Source organism: Macaca mulatta, chromosome 11 (assembly GCF_049350105.2).
Source record: "Macaca mulatta isolate MMU2019108-1 chromosome 11, T2T-MMU8v2.0, whole genome shotgun sequence".
In the NCBI taxonomy this organism is placed as follows: Eukaryota; Metazoa; Chordata; class Mammalia; order Primates; family Cercopithecidae; genus Macaca; species Macaca mulatta.
This window is the reverse complement of record NC_133416.1, coordinates 7168717-7189521: the sequence shown is the minus strand read 5'-3', so window position 1 is coordinate 7189521 and position 20805 is coordinate 7168717. Positions and strand designations below refer to the sequence as shown.

Here is a 20805-nt window from a genome sequence, read left to right as displayed (position 1 = left end):
TTCACGCCATTCTCCTGCCTCAGCCTCCTGAGTAGCTGGGACTACAGGCGCCCGCCACCTCGCCCGGCTAGTTTTTTGTATTTTTAGTAGAGACGGGGTTTCACTGTGTTAGCCAGGATGGTCTCGATCTCCTGACCTCGTGATCTGCCCGTCTCGGCCTCCCAAAGTGCTGGGATTACAGGCTTGAGCCACTGCGCCCGGCCTTCTTTTCTTTTTCTTTCTTCTTTTTTTTTTTTTACAAATTGAAGGTTTGTGACAATCTTGTGTCTAGCAAGTCTACTGGCACAATTTTTCCGACAGCTTGTGCTCACTTCATGTCTCTGTCACATTTTGGTAATTCTTGCCGTATTTCAGGCTTTTTCGTTATTAATATATCTGTGACGGTGGCCCGTGACCGGTGATCTTTGATGTGACTAATGGTTTTAGGGCACCACGAATGGTGCCCAGATAAGATGGTGAACTTAATACATGTGCGTGTTCTGACTGCCCCACTGACCTGGCCCTCCATTTCCTGTCTCTCTTCCTCTCCTCTGGCCTCCCTATCCCCTGAAACACAACAACATTGAAATGAGCCCATTAATAACCCTACAGTGGCCTCTAAGTGTTCAAGTGAAAGGAAGAGTCACACGTTTCACACTTTAAATCAAAAGCTAGAAATGATTAAGCTTAGCAAAGAAGGCTGAAAGCTAGGCCTCTGTGCCAAAAAGCCAATTAGTGTATTAAAAATAAAAGTTCTTGAGGGAAATTAAAATGTGCTACTCCAGTAAATACACAGATGATAAGGAAGCAACACAGCCTATTGCTGATAGGGAGAAAGTTTGAGTGGTCTGGATAGAAGATCAAATCAGCTACATTTCCTTAAACCAAAGCCTAATCCCTAACAAGGCTCCAACTCTCTTCAATTCAATTCAGTGAGGCTGAGTGAGGTAAGGAAACTGCAGAAAAGTTGGCAGCTAGCGGAGGTTGGTTCATGATGTTTAAGGAAATAAGCCATCTCCGTAACCTAAAAATACAATGTAAAGTAGCAAGTACTGATGTAGAAGCTGCAAGTTATCCAGAAGATCTTGCTAAGATAACTGATGAGGTGGCAACACTAAACAACAGGTTTTAAATGTAAACAAAACAGGCATCTACTGGGAGAAGATGCCATCTAGGACTTTTGTGGCTGGAGAGAGGTCAACACCTGGCTTCAAAACTTGAAAGGAAAGGATGACTCTCTTGTTAAGGGCTAAGGCAGCTGGTGACTTTAAGTTGAAACCAGGCCGGGCGCGGTGGCTCACGCCTGTAATCCCAGCACTTTGGGAGGCTGAGACAGGCGGATCATGAGGTCAGGAGATCGAGACCATCCTGGCTAACATGGTGAAACCCCATCTCTACTAAAAAAAAAATAAAAAAACTAGCCGGGCGAGGTGGCGGGCGCCTGTAGTCCCAGCTACTCGGGAGGCTGAGGCAGGAGAATGGCGTGAACCCGGGAGGCGGAGCTTGCCGCTGCACTCCAGCCTGGGTGACAGAGCGAGACTCCGTCTCAAAAAAAAAAAAAAAAAAGTTGAAACCAGTGCTCATTGACAATTCCTAAAACTGCAGGGCCCTTAAGAATTGTGCTAACTCTACTCTGCTGTGCACTATAAATGGAACAATGAATCCTGGATAACAGCATGTCTGTTAACCATTCTAATATGGTTTACTGAACATTTTAAGCCGTCTGCTGAGACCTACTGCTTAGAAAAAAATATTTATTTCAAAATATTACTGCTCATGGACAGGCACTTGGTCACCTAAGAGATGTGATGAAAACATATAAGGAGATTAATGCTGTTTCCATGCCTGCTAACACATTGATTCTGCAGCCCATGGATCAAGGAGTAATGTGGACTTTCAAGTCTTATTATTTAAGAAATACATCGGCCGGGTGCGGTGGCTCAAGCCTGTAATCCCAGCACTTTGGGAGGCCGAGACGGGCGGATCACGAGGTCAGGAGATCAAGACCATCCTGGCTAACACGGTGAAACCCCATCTCTACTAAAAAATACAAAAAACTAGCCGGGTGAGGTGGCGGGCGCCTGTGGTCCCAGCTACAAGGGAGGCTGAGGCAGGAGAATGGCGTAAACCCGGGAGGCAGAGCTTGCAGTGAGCCGAGATCCGGCCACTGCACTCCAGCCCGGGCGACAGAGCGAGACTCCGTCTCACAAAAAAAAAAAAAAAAAAAAAAAAGGCCGGGCGCAGTGGCTCACGCCTGTAATCCCAGCACTTTGGGAGGCCGAGACGGGCGGATCACAAGGTCAGGAGATCGAGACCACGGTGAAACCCCGTCTCTACTAAAAATACAAAAAAATTAGCCGGGCGCGGTGGCGGGCGCCTGTAGTCCCAGCTACTCAGGAGGCTGAGGCAGGAGAATGGCGTAAACCCAGGAGGCGGAGCTTGTAGTGAGCCGAGATCGCGCCACTGCACTCCATCCTGGGCAACAGAGCGAGACTCCGTCTCAAAAAACAAACAAACAAAAAAAACAAAAAAAACAAAACAAACAAACAAAAAAAAAGAAATACATCTTACAAAGCTATAGCTGCCATAGATAGTGATTTCTGTGATGAATCTGGGCAAAGTAAACTGAAAACCTTCTGGAAAGGATTCACCATCCTAGATGCCATTAAGGACATTCATGATTCATGGGGGGAGGCCAAAATAGCAACACTAATAGGAGTTTGGAAGAAGTTGACTCCAACCCTCATAGATGTCTTCGAGAGGTTCAAGACTTCAGTGGAGGAAGTATCTGCAGATGTGTTGGAAATAGCAAGAGAACTAGAATTAGAAGTGAAGCCTGAATATGTGACTGAACTGCTGCAATCTCATGAGAAGACTTTAATGTTAATATTAAACCATTCAAAGTAAGGCAGAACACAATTACTTTTGCACTAACCTAATAGATGAGGAGTTACTTCTTAAGGATGAGCAAAGAAAGTGGTTTCTTGAGATGGAATCTACTTCTGGTGAAGATGCTATGAACATTGTTAAAATGACAACAAAGAATTTACACATATTACACAAACTTCGTTGATAAAACAGTGGCAGGGTTTGAAAGGACTCCAATTTTGAAAGAAGTTCTACTATGGGTAAAATGCTATCAAACACTATCGCAGGCTGCAGAGAAATATTTTACAAAAGGAAGAGTCAATCAGTGCAGAAAACTTCATGTTGCCTTATTTGAAGAAATTGCCACAGCCACCCCAAACTTCAGCAACCATCATTCCGGTCAGTCAGCAGCCATCCATTAAGACAGAAAGATATGACTTGCTGAGGGCTCAGATGATTGTTAGCATAATTTTTTTTAGCAATAAAGCGTTTTTAAATTAAGGTATGCACATATTTTTTAGACATAATGCTATTGCACATTTAATAGACTACAGTGTAGTATAAACATAACTTTCTTTTTTTTTTTTTTTTTTTGAGACGGAGTCTCGCTCTGTCGCCCAGGCTGGAGTGCAGTGGCCGGATTTCTGCTCACTGCAAGCGCCACCTCCCGGGTTTACGCCATTCTCCTGCCTCAGCCTCCGGAGTAGCTGGGACTACAGGCGCCTGCCACCTCGCCTGGCTAGTTTTTTGTATTTTTTAGTAGAGGCGGGGTTTCACCGTGTTAGCCAGGATGGTCTGGATCTCCTGACCTCGTGATCCACCCGTCTCGGCCTCCCAAAGTGCTGGGATTACAGGCTTGAGCCACCGTGCCCGGCCAAACATAACTTTCATATGCACTGGGAAACCAAAAATTTGTGTGACTCACTTTATTGCAATATTTGTTTTAATGCAGTGATCTGGAACCGAACCTGCAGTGTTCTCTGAGGTATGTCTGTACAGTGAAATAGTTTAAACGTTCTTGTTTATTTTTCTTTTTTTCTTCTTTTTTTTGAGACAGAGTTTTGCTCTTGTTGAACAGGCTGGGTGCAATGGCGCGATCTTGGCTCACCACAACCTCCACCTCCTGGGTTTAAGTGATTCTCCTGCCTCAGCCTCCTGAGTAGCTGGGATTACAGGCATGCGCCACCACGCCTGGCTAATTTTGTGTTTTTAGTAGAGACAGAGTTTCTCCATGTTGGTCAGGCTGGTCTCAAACTCCTAACCTCAGGTGATCCTCCCGCCTCAGCCTCCCAAAGTGCTGGGATTACAGGCGTGAGCCACTGCGCCTGATCCTTGTTTATTTTCTTAATGTCTGTTTCCTCCCAATAAAAACACATTCACAGGCCAGTCTTTTGTTCACTCCTATATCTTCAGTACCTTAGAACAGTGCTTGCCACAGAGTGGGCCCTCAGTAACTATTTTTTATGTTTGTTTTTTTGAGACAGAGTTTCACTCTGTTACCCAGCCCGGAGTGCAATAGCGTGATCTCCACTCACTGCAACCTCCACCTCCCGGGTTCAAGCGATTCTCCTGCCCCAGCCTCCCTGGTAGCTGAGATTATAGGCGCCCACCACGACACCCACCTAATTTTTTTGCATTTTTAGTAGAGACGGGGTTTCGCTATGTTTTCCAGGCTGGTCTTGAACTCCTGACCTCAGGTGATCCGCCCACCTTGGTCTCCCAAAGTGCTGGGATTACAGGCATGAGCCACCACACCCGGCCAGTAACTATTTATTAAACAAATCAAGTAATGGATTTTTATTATTATTATTTTTTTTTTTTTTTTTGAGATGAAGTCTCGCTCTTGTCCCCCAGGCTGAAGTGCGATGGCGCAATCTTGGCTCACTGCAACCTCCGCCTCCCGGGTTCAAGCGATTCTCCTGCCCCAGCCTCCTGAATAGCTGGGATTATAGGCACCTGCCACCAAGCTCGGCTAATTTTTGTATTTTTAGTAGAGACAGGGTTTCACCATGTTGACCAGGCTGGTCTCGAACTCCTGATCTCAGGTGATCCACCCGCCTTGGCCTCCCAAAGTGCTAGGATTATAGACGTGAGCCACCGCGCCCAGCCGAAGTAATAGATTATTATGCCATATGTAATCTAAATCAGATAAAGGGGAAGTGATATGAGGAGAATGTGAGACAAGGAGAAGGTGGTAAGGTCAGTGGATCAGAGGTTTTGGGTAGGGCTGGAGTGAGTCTGAATGATAGAAAGGGATTGGAGACTATGATGCTTGGGTTGACCTAATGGAGGGTGTCTTTGTTCTTTATTAGCTACTTCATCTCAGCCTTCATTGCTGGTTTCTCCTCAACATTTAAAAATATTTAAAAAGTTTAAATTTAGAGATGGGGTCTCAAACTCAAGGGTTTAAGTGGCCCTCCTGCCTCAGCCTCCTGAGGGTCTGGGACTACAAGTGCACCCTTGTAGTGTACACCACTGCACCTGGCTCCCCTCAACATCTTGATCTCTAAAACTAGAGTGAAGTAATTAAAAAAAAAAAAAGTCTGGGGCAGTGTTTTTCAAATTGAGATACACAGCCCATTAGTGGATCATAAAATTAAGTTAGTGGGTTGCAACCAGCATCTATAAAAATGAAATAGAATAGAATAGAATAGAAAAGAGCAGAGCACACTGCATGCAGCAAGGATATGTATCATATCATAAAACTTTCATTTCAGTTTTATATGTGTAGATGTGGGTGTTTTTTTGTTTTTGTTTGTTTGTTTCTTTTGAAATGGAATCTTGATCGTCGTTCAGGCTGGAGTGCAGTGGTGTGATCTCGGCTCACTGCAACCTCCGCCTCCCAGGTTCAAGCGATCCTCCTGCCTCAGCCTCCCGAGTAGCTGCGACTACAGGCGCCCGCCACCTCACCCGGCTAATTTTTTGTATTTTTAGTAGAGACGGGATTTCACTGTGTTAGCCAGGATGGTCTCGATCTCCTGACCTCATGATCTGCCCGCCTCAGCCTCCTAAAGTGCTGGGATTACAGGCGTGAGCCACTGTGCCCGGCCAGATGTGGGTATTTCTATATGGTGCCAGTGTGTACTGAGTCACACATATGGTTGGGTCACGGACAATATAGTTTGAAAGCCCCTGGCCACGAGAGTGAGTTAAGAGGTCAAAAAACCAAGAGGCCAGGGTATTGGAAAGATTTTATCGTAAATTCTGAAATGACCAAGACTTTCTAGGCGTAGTGCTCAAATACAGAAATTTTACCGGGGTTGAAAATCTTCAATAAATGTCCCAGTGAGTCTGTAGATGGTTGCAACGGCCGGTACTTACTCCCTTTTCCAAGATCTCTAATTCTAACCCTTTCCTGCCTGTTCCTGGACTTCAGCCTGCTGCCGGCTCTTTCCTCACTAGCACACCCCAAACTGCCGTAGTAGCCTGAGCAACCTGCCTCCAACACTATAGGTCTAGCCCCAGTGCCGAGTTTCCTCATTCATACCTCCTGCTGTCTCCAAGGGAACCTCGTGATCACAGCAGCATAATGACCAGGTCGGTCATCATTTACCGGGCCCCTCCATATGCTCTGGTAGGAATTGCCCCTTATTTTAATTTATTTATTTTTTTGAGATAGAGTTTCGCTCTTGTCACCCAAGCTAGAGTGCAATGACACAATCTTGGCTCACTGCAACCTCTGCCTCACAGGTTCAAGTGATTCTCCTGCCTCAGCCTCCCAAGTAGCTGGGATTACAGGTGCCCACCACCATGCCTGGCTAATTTTGTGTTTTTAATAGAGTCGAGGTTTCACAATGGGATCAGGCTGGTCTCAAACTCCTGACCTCAAGTGATCCACCTGCCTTGGCCTCCCAGTGCTAGGATTACAGGCGTGAGCCACTGCCCTTCATTTTATAGAGGAGAGCCAGGATTTTAGAGGTTAAGTGACTTGTCCAAGGTCACTCAGTAAGTGGCAGAGCCAGGGTTTGAGCTCAAGTCTGTCTCCCTCCCTATAAGGCCTTTGCAATGCATGCCACAGCCTCCCTCACCAGCTCAGTCACTCTTGACCATTCTCACAGCATGAAATTCAGATTTCATGCTTCAATAACAGCTACGAATCACTCCATTTCATGAATAGTGGGGTCTCTCACGGAGTTGAAAACGTTAAAATTATTATTTTTTTCTTCCCCCAAGACGGAGTCTTGCTCTGACACCCAGGCTGGAGTGTAGTGGAGCGATCTCGGCTCACTGCAACCTCCACCTCCTGGGTTCAAGGAATTCTCCTGCCTCAGCCTCTCGAATTAGCGGGGATTATGCCCTGCTAATTTTTGTATTTTCATAGTAGAGACGGGGTTTCACCATGTTGGCCAGGCTGGTCACGATCTGCCTGCCTCGGCCTCCCAAAGTGTTGGGATTACAAGCATGAGCCACTGTGCCCAGCCTGAAAACGTTAAAACTCTTGAATGGCTACTGTCCACACTGCATGTCAACCCTGCCCCCAGAGCTGTGCTGGGGACATAGAGAGAAAGTGAAGACCTAAAGACCCAGCTCCTGGCCTCAGGAGATTACAGCCAGAGGACTGGAGACCTTAGAGATCAGATAGGTTATCTGCATTTCACAAATGCCAACACTGAGTCCTGCGTCACAATGCAGGAAAGAGCAGACGTCTTGGAGCACGAAGTAAGAATCAGCTTGTTGCAATTATTTATTGACTCCTGGGTCACTCCCCATCATTTCTTGAAGGTTTTAGTGCCTGGTAAAATACCGCTCACTTTCCAACCCTCCCCCTATAAAATCTTCAAAATACAAATCTCCTGGAGGCCCAGCAGTCTATACCTTTCACAGGTTGAGATGATAAAAGGACAATGTGGGAGACAGATGAGTCTGGTTCACAGTGTTAGGGCCACTAAGTTGTTATGTCCCACTTGACTCCGGGTGTCTGGAGGCCACGTGCTCCAGGTGAGGCAGGACCCTCCCAACCCTGGGCGTGGGGGAACGAGTGCTGCTTCGCCTGACCTGCTGTGGTAATTCCTTCCACACTACTTGTCTTGGTTTAACAATGGGCATGTGATCATATCTGGCCAATGGGATGTAAGGAGATGTCTTCTGCGGGAATTCTGGGGATGTTTTTCATATTCTTTTCTTTTTCTTTTTTTTTTTTTTTTGAGACGGAGTCTGGCTCTGTCGCCCAGGCTGGACTGCAGTGGCCGGATCTCAGCTCACTGCAAGCTCCGCCTCCCAGGTTCCCGCCATTCTCCTGCCTCAGCCTCCCGAGTAGCTGGGACTACAGGCGCCCATCACCTCGCCCGGCTAGTTTTTTGTATTTTTTAGTAGAGAAGGGGTTTCACCGTGTTAGCCAGGATGGTCTCGATCTCCTGACCTCGTGATCCGCCCATCTCGGCCTCCCAAAGTGCTGGGATTACAGGCTTGAGCCACCGCGCCCGGCCTTCTTTTCTTTTTTTTGAGAGAGCGTCTCACTCTGCTGCCCGGGCTGGAGTGCAGTGGTATGATCTTAACTCACTGCAACCTCTGCCTCCCAGGTTCAAGCCATTCTCCTGCCTCAGCCTCCCAAATAGCTGGGATTATAGGCATGTGCCACCATGCCTGGCTAATTTTTGTATTTTTAGTAGAGACAGGGTTTCACCATGTTGGCCAGGCTGGTCTTGAACACCTGACCTCAGGTGATCTGCCTCAGCCTCCCAAAGTGCTGGAATTACAGGTGTGAACCACCGCGCCTGGCTCATGTTCTTTTTTTTTTTTTTTTTTTTTTGAGGCGGAGTCTCGCTCTGTCGCCCAGGCTGGAGTGCAGTGGCGCGATCTCAGCTCACTGCAAGCTCCGCCTCCCGGGTTCCCGCCATTCTCCTGCCTCAGCCTCCCGAGTAGCTGGGACTACAGGCGCCGCCACCACGCCCGGCTAATTTTTTTGTATTTTTAGTGGAGACGGGGTTTCATTGTGTTAGCCAGGATGGTCTCGATCTCCTGACCTCGTGATCCGTCCGTCTCAGCCTCCCAAAGTGCTGGGATTACAGGCTTGAGCCACCGCGCCCGGCCCTGGCTCATGTTCTTAAAAAAGAGACACACTGAAGGAACATTTTCTCTTCCAGCCTTAGACATAGATACCGTGATGACATGAAGCCTTGAGTTGTGGTAGCCACCTTGTGTCTTTGAAGGGATAAACACAAGGGCAAAGGCCAATGTGCTAAGGATGATTAACCATGGAACTTCCCCTCCTCTGACCTTCCTGCATGTGATAGAAGTTCCTTATTGCTTAAAAATGTTTGGGCTGGGTGCAGTGGCTCATGCCAGTAATCCCAGCACTTTGGAAGGCCAAGGTGGGTGGATCACTTGAGCCCAAGAGTTCAAGATGAGCCTGGGCAACACGCTGAAACTCCACCTCTACAAAAAAATACCCACACACAAGAAAACTACCCGGACGTGGTGGCACACGCCTGTAGTCCCAACTACTCAGGAGGGTGAAGTGGGAGGATCACTTGAGCCTGGGAGGAGGAGGCTGCAGTGAGCTGTGATTTTGCCACTGCACTCCAGCCTGGGTGACAGAGCCAGACCCTGTCTCAAAAAAAAAGAAGTCTGACTTTGGGCTTCTGATGCTTGTAATCCAAAGCATCCTCATGTAACGTGCAGCATCAGATGGCCATAGAAGGCCAAGCAAAGTAGCAATGGGTTGCAATGAGGGGTGCAATGCCAGCTGCTGGAGCAGATAAGCCCAGGAGTCCTAGTGTTTAATACAAGATATCCTGGCTGGGCACAGTGGCTCATGCCTGTAGTCACAGCACTTTGGGTGGGCAGATCACGAGGTCAGGAGATTGAGACCATTCTGGCTAACACGGTGAAACCTCATCTCTATTAAAAATACAAAAAATCAGCTGGGCGTGGTGGCGGGCGCCTGTAGTACCAGCTACTCAGGAGACTGAGGCAGGAGAATTGCTTGAACCCAGGAGGCGGAGGTTGCAGTGAGCAGAGATCGCACCACTGTACTCCAGCCTGGGTGACAGGGCGAGACCTCATCTCAAAAAAAAAAGAGCTGATTCAAAGGAAATCCAGTTGGGGTAAGGTCTGCATTTGGTGTGAAGGGGTCTATAAATTTGGGTAGAAAGAGACCCAAATACAGGGGCCTTGGGTGTCTGAGTCAATCTACCCTTGTCACGTGTTCCCCAGAGTTAACTTGGAACCATTGTGCAAGACGGGCTCTATCTAGGTCACCACCTGTAAAGCATTAGGGATGAGGATAAATACCACGATGTTCAATGGCATGGGTAAAAGAAGACCTTCTGTTTATTTCTGAGGAGGTGGAGTAAGAGGAGGGAAAATTTACAGGTCCAGCAAGGGTCAGCAAGACAGTTGGCATGTTCCAGAGAAGGGACCCTGGCATTTATTTGCAGGGCGAATATGCAAGTAGCCTTATTAAGGGAAGGGCCCACAGACTGCTTGGGGCCAGGCAGTCTGGATTTGAGTGCTAACTGGTGACAGCTGCCAGCACAAGCCCAGGCGCTGGAGACTCCAGGACCAGGAAATGCTGCAGTTCCCTGTTAAGCTACCCGTTGTGGGAAGCTGAGCTTGGGGTGGCTCCTCCCACTCCCGGAGAAGGGGAATCCCGGATCCCAATGAGCTCTTTGTGCCTGCAACCCAGAGTGAGCTCCCAGAATCACTTTCGGACAACCGGGCTCCCGGCACACTGGAACCTGAGGATTTTGTAATCTTTTGGTGAGGTGGAGTTCAACACACTTACGTTTCAGTCAGTAGGATTCCATAGGAAAAATGCCATGTATTGTGTGTTTCCTATGTGCCAAGCACGCTGTATTTGCCCCCAGTAGGTGGAACAAGCAGGGTTGGTGGGTTGCAATCTTGAAGCACCTTTCTTTTGTCTCTCGTTATTCCTAAATTGTGGTCAATGGGGGTAGTTGTTCCCTGGCTCAAGACAGACGCGTGACCAGTCCCAGACTTTCCTGATCCCTTTTAGGGTGAAGTCCCACAGTGACTTCAAACTGCAAAACACAGTCTTAATTCTAGAATGATGATGCTCGATTGTAGGTAACTGTCAAAGATTCCGATTATATTCAAGTTATGACAACTTTCCCTCTGCTGGGAGGAGCCAGGCTGTGGGGAAGAGGGGGTGGCCAGCTTTTCCTTTCTTGCTTGCTCACCTCGGGAAAGTTTTTTTTTTTTTTTTTTTTTTTTTGAGACGGAGTCTCACTCTGTCACCCAGGCTGGAGTGCAGTGGCCGGATCTCGGCTCACTGCAAGCTCCGCCTCCCGGGTTCACGCCATTCTCCTGCCTCAGCCTCCCGAGTAGCTGGGACCACAGGCGCCCACTACGTCGCCCGGCTAGTTTTTTGTATTTTTTAGTAGAGACGGGGTTTCACCGTGTTAGCCAGGGTGGTCTCGATCTCCTGACCTCATGATCCGCCCGTCTCGGCCTCCCAAAGTGCTGGGATTACAGGCTTGAGCCACTGCGCCCGGCCTGGGAAAATTTTTTAAGAGTCGCCTCTCCACAGCACCCAGAGTCACCAGCAACAGCTGGGACATAACCCCTCCTCCGGTCTGAGCCCCAACTCTGCAGAGCCCCTCCTCTGGGCTTCTAGGATCAGATAATCCCATCTCTTCCTTTTGTCCCGCTGCCCTAGGGCTGGCAGCTGTCTTCCCTGGCTATGAGTTCTGCCTTACTTCTTCGTTTTCTTAGTGATTTTTTCAATACTTGCTTAACCAGTTTCCTACATTAAATTCTCTCTGATGAAATACCTGTTTTGGATTCTGTTTTCTTGGCTTACACTGTGTTTATACACTGGTTATTCAACAATTTCCAGCCTACTACAATTGAAAGGAGATATAAATTATACTAGATATAATAGCTAACTCTTATTGTAGAGAAAATGATGAAACATTTGCTTGTGTCAACCAGAGCTGAAAGCATACTTCTTCTCTTGGGAGAGAGATCTGAAATAACTGAAGTGCTGTTACCTTCTTTCTCTGTACTTGCTTTAAACCCAGAGAGTGGTCAAGATGTCATTCATGACCAAATGACTATTACACCTTCCAACACTTTGGTATCTGCAGGAGGATCTGGGAACATGGGAGGTGATGGGGGGCTCCATGCTGGTCCAGAAGGAAACGAAGCGGGGGAAATGAAGGGCAGCATGATATAAAATGGTGGTGGCCACTGAATTTGGGTCTCGGTTTTTCTAGGTCTGGCTGGGGCAGGGTGCATGGCAGAAGAGTTAGAAGTTCCCTTGAGTCTCTTTCAACATCAGGGCATTGTGATGGAGAAGTATCCATGCCAATGAGGGCTCCTGGAGAAGCTAGAGATAAGGTGTTGCTGATTCCAGCACCAATGGGGACTTGAACTCCTATGTGCTTTCCATCTCCAAGAGCTTAGAGAAATGTGGGTCTCCAAGCAAATACTCAGGAAACCAGCACTCTTGTTTCCAAGAGATTCAGGAGATTCCTAACTTTAATTTGCTGAATACCATCTTTGCATTTAATCTTCATTCTCCTGCTCATTTGCTTCATCACTGATAACTCTTTTAAGAAAAGATTAAGAAAAGTGGATCAGGGTTGGGTGCAGTGGCTTATGTCTGTAATCCCAGCACTTTGGGCTGAGGTGGGTGGATCACTTGAGGTCAGGAGTTCGAGACCAGCCTGGCCAAATTGGCAAAACCCTGTCTCTACCAAAAATACAAAAAATTAGCTGGGTGTGGTGGCGCACACCTCTAATCTCAGCTATGCAGGAGACTGAGGCAGGAGAATTGCTTGAACCCGGGAGGCAGAGGTTGGGGTGAGCCAAGATTGTGCCACTGTGCTCCAGGGTGATAGAAGGAGACTCTGTCTCAAAAAAAAAAAAAAAAAAAAAAAGTTGGGATTACAGATGTGAGCCGCTGCGCCTGACTCTAATGCTTCTTAACCTTAACTGACTTTCTTTTATGTGCTCCGCATTTTTGGTCAGAAGCTTCAGAAATGTCATCAGTTTTAGTTCAGTCTTAAACAAAGCTGTGACTTTATCATAAACCTTAATCAAAGTTGTATCATCTCGGCCGGGCACGGTGGCTCACGCCTGTAATCCCTGCACTTTGGGAGGCCGAGACGGGCGGATCACGAGGTCAGGAGATCGAGACCATCCTGGCTAACATGGTGAAACCCTGTCTCTACTAAAAATACAAAAAATTAGCTGGGCGTAGTGGCACATGCCTGTAATCCCAACTACTTGGGAGGCTGAGGCAGGAGAATCCCTTGAACCCGGGAGGTGGAGGTTGCAGTGAGCCAAGATTGTGCCATTGCACTCCAGCCTAGAGGACAGAGCAAGACTCCGTCTCAAAAAAAAAAAAAAAAAAAAAAGGCCAGTGCAGTGGCTCATGCCTGTAATCCTAGCACTATGGGAGGCTGAGGCAGGAGAATCATTTGAACCCAGGAGGCGGAGGTTGCAGTGAGCTGAGATCACGCCACTGCACTCCAGCCTGGGCGACAGAGCAAGACTCCGTTTCGGGCGTGGGGGGAAGCTAATCCTGCCTGCATTTCCACAGTGGAAGCAGATGGTTTGGGGAAATCTAATTTAAAAGGAAAGAAATCAAATTAGCTCTCCAGGGGTCTGATGGCCAAGGCTTGAGCGAAGACAATTACATTAGATGCTCTGGCCTCACCAAGGCAGCCCGAAGACTGAAGGTGGGTAGGGTGGAAGCCGCCCCGGGCCCCCTTATCCTTGGGTGGGTTCAAATCATGGCTGAAGGGGACAGGAGTGAGCTCAGATTGGTGGAATGAAGTCCTTCGACTCTAATGATGCCTGGCTTGGGACCCGTGAACCTGCAGCTGATTCTGCCACTTGACTTTCTACGGGTCTGGCTCACAGACCCTCTTCATAACCTCTGTTTCTCAAAGAGCCTCACGCACAGTCTTACCTCTTTTGGAGTGTGGTCAATTTAAGGAGAATGATTAAGAAAAACACCTCTCATCAGGTGCTGTTTGACAAGAATGTTAGGACTATTTACTCTGAGACACCAAAGCCCCTTAGGGTATAGAAACTACCGTGTGGGAGCCGGCGCAGTGGCTCACACCTGTAATCCCAGCACTTTGGGAGGCCGAGGCGGGCAGATCACCTGAGGTCAGTGTCAGGCCTCTGAGCCCAAGCCAAGCCATCGCATCCCCTGTGACTTGCAGGTATATGCCCAGATGGCCTGAAGTAACTGAAGAATCACAAAAGAAGTGCAAATGCCCTGCCCCGCCTTAACTGATAACATTCCATTACAAAAGAAGTGAAAATGGCCGGTCCTTGCCTTAAGCGATGACATTATCTTGTGAAATTCTTTTTCCTGGCTCATCCTGGCTCAAAAAGCTCCCCCACTGAGCACCTTGTGACCCCACCCCCCACTCCTGCCCGCCAGAGAACAACCCCCCTTTGACTGTAATTTTCCTTTACCTACCCAAATCCTATAAAACGGCCCCACCCTTATCTCCCTTCGCTGACTCCTTTTTCGGACTCAGCCCACCTGCATGCAGGTGAAATAAACAGCCATGTTGCTCACACAAAGCCTGTTTGGTGGTCTCTTCACACAGATGCGCATGACAAATACAAAATTAGCTGGGCGTGGTGACAGGTGCCTATAATCCCAGGTACTCCAGAGGCTGAGGCAGGAGAATTGCTTGAACCCAGGAAGCGGAGGTTGCAGTGAGCCGAGGTCATGCCATTGCACTCCAGCCTGGGCAACAAGAGCGAAACTCTGTCTCAAAACACACACACACACACACACACACACACACACACACTACCTTGTGAGCTCAGTGAGGATAGCCGTCCCAGGCAGTCCTTGAGCCAGTCAGCTTGAACCAGAAAGGTGTCCCAGGGCATTCCTTCTGCCTACATTTTTGTGCTTGGAAGGTCATGGAGCATCAAGAACATCAATGCCGTTCCCTGGCCACAGGCAATTCGACCAGGGATTGGTAGTGTTTCGGCAAGGGGTGCCAACAAGGCTGCGTCTTACTGGAAGGGAACAAACTACCTGCTTAGATCCTTCCTGCTAAAGGAGCTTGCCTGTGAGATGCAGAGAGAAGCAGAGGTGCTGGGGCAGATGCCAGATGCAGGTCTGCCATGAGCTACTGTCTCAGGCCTCTGCAGAGTCCAGCTTAGAAAATGCAGAAGTGGTAGCATGGCTGTTGAGATGATGAATATCCTTCCAGCAACCTCATTTAAGGGTTTAAATGCTCTCTTTCTTGTATCTTAAAGAGCCCAACCATGGTGCAAAAAAAAAAAAAAAAAAGCAACAATTTCAGAGATAAAATATTATTTTGAAATATTTTGGGGTTGCCCATAAAAATGTTCACTGTTCCTATTACTTAACTTTTACTAGCAGCGCCCACCCCATAAATGGATACAGAGGAGGAGAGAGCTGCTTCCCTGGGGATTTGCTTGCAGACCCACATTTTTATAAGCTCCTAGAGATGGAGGACATCAAGTTCCAGTGGATGCAGGACATCTCTGTAGCTTCTCCTGGAGCCCCCTCTTATGTCCTGGGGCTCTCCACTCATGGGGAGCCCTTTTTCTGCTGGACAGCCCTGGTTTAAAGGGGATTCCTTTATGTTCAGCCAAAATCTTACCCGAGAGTTTCTGCCCATCAGTTGAAACTATGGGACAACATACGTTCTGGTTCATCTTATGGCCCTTAAGATATTTGAAAACAAAGACGGTTGTGTTGTTGGATGATCCCTCCCCCAGGCTACAATCCCCTGGTGCTTCACTGTCCTCTTGAGTGACAAGGTTTTTAGGCAGGCCCCCACCCCCCAAAAAAAAGTTCTGTCCTCTCCAGGTCTCTGTAGATGGTCACCTTTCTTCTTGAGGAATGGCCCCAGAATATAGCACCATATTCCTCTAGGGCCTGTCACATCTGTGGCTCAATTGTCTCCACCTGGACACCTCTCTGGATGCATCCTCTCTTCACAGTTTTGGCTTCTATTAAGTTTGTGGTAAGCTCAATTTCCACATCTTTTTTCAAATGAAATTTTTTCTTCATCCTGCGTTTATGTAATGGGTTCTTCCACTCAAAAGATGTTCCAGGATGTTCCTGTCAAGTTTCCTCCTATGATATTAATCCTGGAAGGCAGCCCTGTGTGAAATATGCAATGAAACTGAGAGAGAGTCCTGGATTCAAGCCTGTATCCAGCCTATTACCTATATGATATTGGGGCAAATATTTAACTTCTCTCAACCGTGTGTTTTCTCCAAATGTAAAATGGAATACAATATCTTTAACTCACTTGTCATTTTCCAAACTTCACGATAGACTGAAAAGAAACCTAAATGCTCATATTTTCTGTCTCCCTTAGAGCTATGAGTAGCCACGTGACAGATTTCTAGTCAGTGATGTACAAATGTGAGTTGACTTCCAGTTTGCCAGGGGAAGCTTTTGCATTTTAGATAGAAGAGATCACTGTGGCTAGCAGTTGTTTTTCCCCTACCTCTAGCTGTGAATGTAGAAATGGCTGGAGCTGCAGCAGCTACCTTATGACGGTGGGGTACAAGCCAAGAGAATCACAGAGATGCCATCTTCCACAGAGCGGAGCTGCTAAATCAACACTTCTAATTCCCTCCAGACTTAACATATGAGAAAAACCCTGTTATCTAACCAGTCAAATATATGCTTGCCCAGCTAACTTAAAGTGCTGTGGTAAGGACCAAGGGCTGCTAAACATATTGTATGGATGGCTTGATTTTGTTTACTTATTCCTGTTGAGATATATCCTTTGGGTGTCATATTCTATTATTCCAGTCTCGGAGATCTCTTTGAACTATACTTCTGTTACTCAAATTACTGGGTATTTCTCAGAGCCTTGTGAAATATACATATAACAATACAGTATTTAGTAAAAGTCTTTTATTTTTTCTTTTTGAGACTGAGTCTCTCTGTCACCAGGCTAAAGTGCCGTGGTGTGATCTCGGCTCACTGCAACCTCCACCTCCCTGGTTTTAAGCAATTCTCCTGCCTCAGCCTCCTGAGTAGCTGGGATTACGGACACGCGCCACCACGCTCAGCTAATTTTTGTATTTTTAGCAGAGATGGGGTTTCACCATGTTGGCCAGGATGATCTCCATCTCCTGACTTCATGACCCGCCCACCTCAGCCTCCCAAAGTGTTGGGATTACGGGTGTGAGCCTGTTTTTTTTTTTTTTTTCTTTTCCTTTTTTTTTTTTTTTTTTTTGAGATGGAGTCTCACTCTGTTGCCCATGCTGGAGTGCAGTGGTGGTGCGATCTTGGCCCCCTGCAACCTTCACCTCCCGGGTACAAGCGATTCTCCTGCTTCAGCCTCCCGAGTAGCTGGGATTACAGGTGCCTGCCACCATGCCTGGCTAATTTTTTGTACTTTTAGTAGAGATGGTGCTTCACTATGTTGGCCAGGCTGGTCTTGAACTCCTGACCTCAAGTGATCCACCCACCTCAGCCTCGCAAAGTGCTGGGATTACAGGTGTGATCCTGCACCTGGCTGTATTTAGTAGTATTCCAAGTTATCATTTAAAACGTTGACCAGGAAGGAACATGGCAGGGCTGCACAGGTAGAGACCTCTCCCCCTTGTATGATTGTGTTCACCGAACCATGGATATGCCTAATTGTGCTGGAATTCCACCTACACTGCTCCATCTTGTGCCCAAGAAGCTTATGAGATATCCTGGTCTACCTGTCAGTGAAAAGATTCCCTGTACACCTGGAGGACTCTAGGAAATGACAGCATCATGGAATGAGCCCTGGATCCATGTGGAGTCTTGGTCCCACCCTTGGCCACTCAACTCCATCCAGAGGACATAGGTTTGGAGAGTAGGGCCTTGGGAGGACAGGAGGTTTATGGATATTAAAGCACTTTCAGTCCTTGAGGACATGGGTAATGTCCTTTTACTAAATCCAGCTGCTTTGATTCAAATTTGTTGCCCCTGGGCTGCTTTTTACAGTTGAGCCAAGAGGCCAACACCTCCATACAACTGCTTCTCTTATGCTCAAGGAGATTCTTTCTGGACCCAAAGCAGCTGTTACCTTTGGCAGTGTCTGTTGCCTTTTTGTGACCTAAACTTCCAAAAGGCCTTTGTTCCAAGGCCCTTCAGGAGCCGAGAGCAGCAGGCCGTCCTGGTTTTCCCTTAACTGCAGAGCTACACCTGGCCCTGTCCGCCAAGAGTCAGGGGAGGCTCGTTTAGGCCTGATTGAGGGTGTGGACAGCCCGCTCCTTTTGGGATGTCTGCCAGCTTGCAATGATCCCTTGTCTTCTGGCGCCAGGCCCGGTAATAGGTCACAGAGGGATTCTTTACTCCACACACCCCTCCCTGCCCGCTGCTAGCTGAAGGGACAGAGGTAGACATTTGACTCAAACTGGGTCAAATTTTTCTCTCCTAAAACTTCAAGTGGGGCTAATGGAGGTTGTCTCTGTGTAAGCTGGGGAGCTGGGGGGGCAGCCCTTTCCCAACCCCATGAGGACTGAGTAGCAAAGTTGGTCTCCTCGGAGAACAAAATGTAGCAGCACAGAAATGGAGAGCTGTAGGAGTTCCTAGTCCATGTTTCCAGAATCTTCCTAAGGCTCAACCGCGCCCGGCTGGTGTTCCGGAATTTAACGAGCCGAGGTCTATTCCATACTAACCCACCCTTCAGCAAAGCAGCAGCGTGGAAAGTGCGTGTAGCCTCTGAGACCTGTTTTCTCTAGAAGAAGCTGGCGACTACACGCAGGGCTGATGTTAGAACTCCTCAGGGGTCTCCTCCACTCCTACATAAAATGAATGGCTGGCCAGGCGTGATGGCTCATGCCTGTAATCCCAGCACTTTGGGAGGCTGAGGCGGGTGGATCATGAGGTCAGGAGTTCGAGACCAGCCTGGCCAACATGGCAAAACCCGTCTCTACTAAAAATAGGAAAGTTAGCTGGGCGTAGCGGTGAGTGCCTGTAGTCCCGGCTACTCGGGAAGCTGAGGCATGAGAATGGCTTGAACCTGGGAGGCAGAGGTTGCAGTGACCCGAGATCGTGCCACTACACTCCAGCCTCGGCAACAAAGCGAGACTACATCTCCCAAAAATAATAAAATAAAATAAAATAAAACGAATGGTTGACCTGTTATTTCCACAACCGGAACAGTAGTCAGCCCTCAGATTAACAAGGGTCCTAGGGCCACAGAGCAGCAAGGACACTCAACAATGCCAACCCAGCTATTTTTTTGTGTGTAGTAAAATATATGTAATAATCAATTTACCACTTTGACCCTTTTTTTGTTCATTTTTTGAGACAGTGTCTCGCTCTGTTGCTTCAGCTGGAGTGCAGTGGTGAGATCATGGTTCACTGCAGGCTTGACCTCCCAGGCTCAGGTGATCTGCCCAACTCAGCATCCCAAGTAGCTGGGACCACAGGTGTGCACCACCATGCCCAGCCAGTTGTTTTTGTTTTGTTTTGTTTTGTTTTTTAAAGAGATCGGGTCTTACTATTTTGCCCAGGTTGGTCTTGAACTGGGCTCAAATAATCCTCCCACCTAAACCTCCCAAAGTGCTGGGATTACAGGTGTGAGCCGCCGTGCTCAGCCCATATTAACAATTTTTAAGCATACAATGTAGTGGCACTAAGTATATTCACAAAGTTTTGCAACAATCACCACCATCTATTTCTAGAACTTCTTCATTATCCCAAACAGAAACTCTGTACTCATTATACCATAACTCCCTATTTTCCCTTCTCTCTAGCCTCTGGTTACTTTTAATCTATTTTCTTTATAAATTTACCAGTTCCAGGTACCTCCTATCAAGGGAATTGTAGAATATTTGTTCTTTTGTGTCTAGCTTATTTCAATGAGCATAGCGTACTCAAGGTTCATCCATGTTGCAGCATTTAAGGTGGAATTCTATTCTATCATATGGCTATGCCATGTATTGTTTGTCCATTTATCTGTTGATGGACATTTGAGTTGGCACCTTTTGGCTATTGTGAATAACACTGCTATCAACTTTGGTGTTCTGATGTTTGAATGTAATGGCATTCAGGGACATTTTGATCCTTCTTTCCTGTTTTTCTTTTTGTAGTGTTAAGGAGGAACCCAAATGGAATTAAGGAATGGAAAATAAAAATTGGTTTCTTATGCCTCTGCACTTCACCTTTCTCCTGTTCATCCCACTCTGCCATTATTGCCTGCTTGCCTCCGAATGGCCCACGACAGTGCAGTCTGAGCACGGACCACACCTCCCATGCAGCGGTGGCTTTGTGATCTGTCCACCTGGGTAAGCTGAACCACACTTCCCAGAATTCTCTTCCTGTGTGTTTCCGGTTAAGAGTAGAGCACAGAGGAGAAACTTGTGGAAGGTTTGGAGGTGGGAAGTGAAGCAGCGGTCATTTCACAGCTCATACGAATTGTGACTTCTCTGCTGGCTCACCTCAGCAGAGGCAGGTACTAACACAGGGCCGGGTGCGGTGGCTCACACCTGTAATCCCAGCACTTTGAGAGGCCAAGGCGGGTGGATAGCTTGAGACCAGCAGTTCAAGACCAGGCTGGGCAACATGGCAAAACCCTTCTCTACAAAAAATACAAACATTAACCGGGTGTGATGGCTCATGCCTGTAGTCCCAGCTACTTGGGAGGCTACAGGGAGCTGAGATTGGGCCATGACATTCCAGCCTGGGCAACAGAGCGAGACCCTGTCTCAAAAAAAAAAAAGAACTGACACAGACGGATGTGTCTGCCTTCAAGGGCTCCCGCTCGGGCCTGTCCTCCCTTACGTTACGTCCGTCTGTCCTTCCCAGTTGTCTGCAGAGCCTGCTTAAGCAGCCCCAGTGCCAGTGACTGTGTTAAGGTCAAATTCCCACAACAAATCTCTTCAAACAAGTACCTCTTAGTGGTTCTGCTTCTCTGATGAAACCCTGATGGGTACACACTCATTTATTCATTCAACCAACAAATATTCACTGATAAAAAAATACTGAGCACTACTATGCACCAGAAACTGGGGGCTAGGCAGTGAATAAAACAAAGT

General features: G+C 47.5%; 1 long non-coding RNA gene across 4 annotated transcripts in view; it reads left to right on the top strand.

Moving 5' to 3' along the window:
- Positions 1-20805, top strand: part of LOC107000736 (uncharacterized) — a 92742-nt gene that overhangs the window by 54331 nt on the left and 17606 nt on the right. For 2 of the 4 annotated variants that reach the window (XR_013400787.1, XR_013400786.1), the window contains one exon: positions 7169-16662. This is a non-coding gene — a long non-coding RNA (uncharacterized LOC107000736). Of the gene's footprint in view, positions 1-7168; positions 16663-19860; positions 20056-20805 lie in introns of those variants that run through there. The other 2 variants (XR_013400788.1, XR_013400789.1) reach the window with 2 other exon arrangements.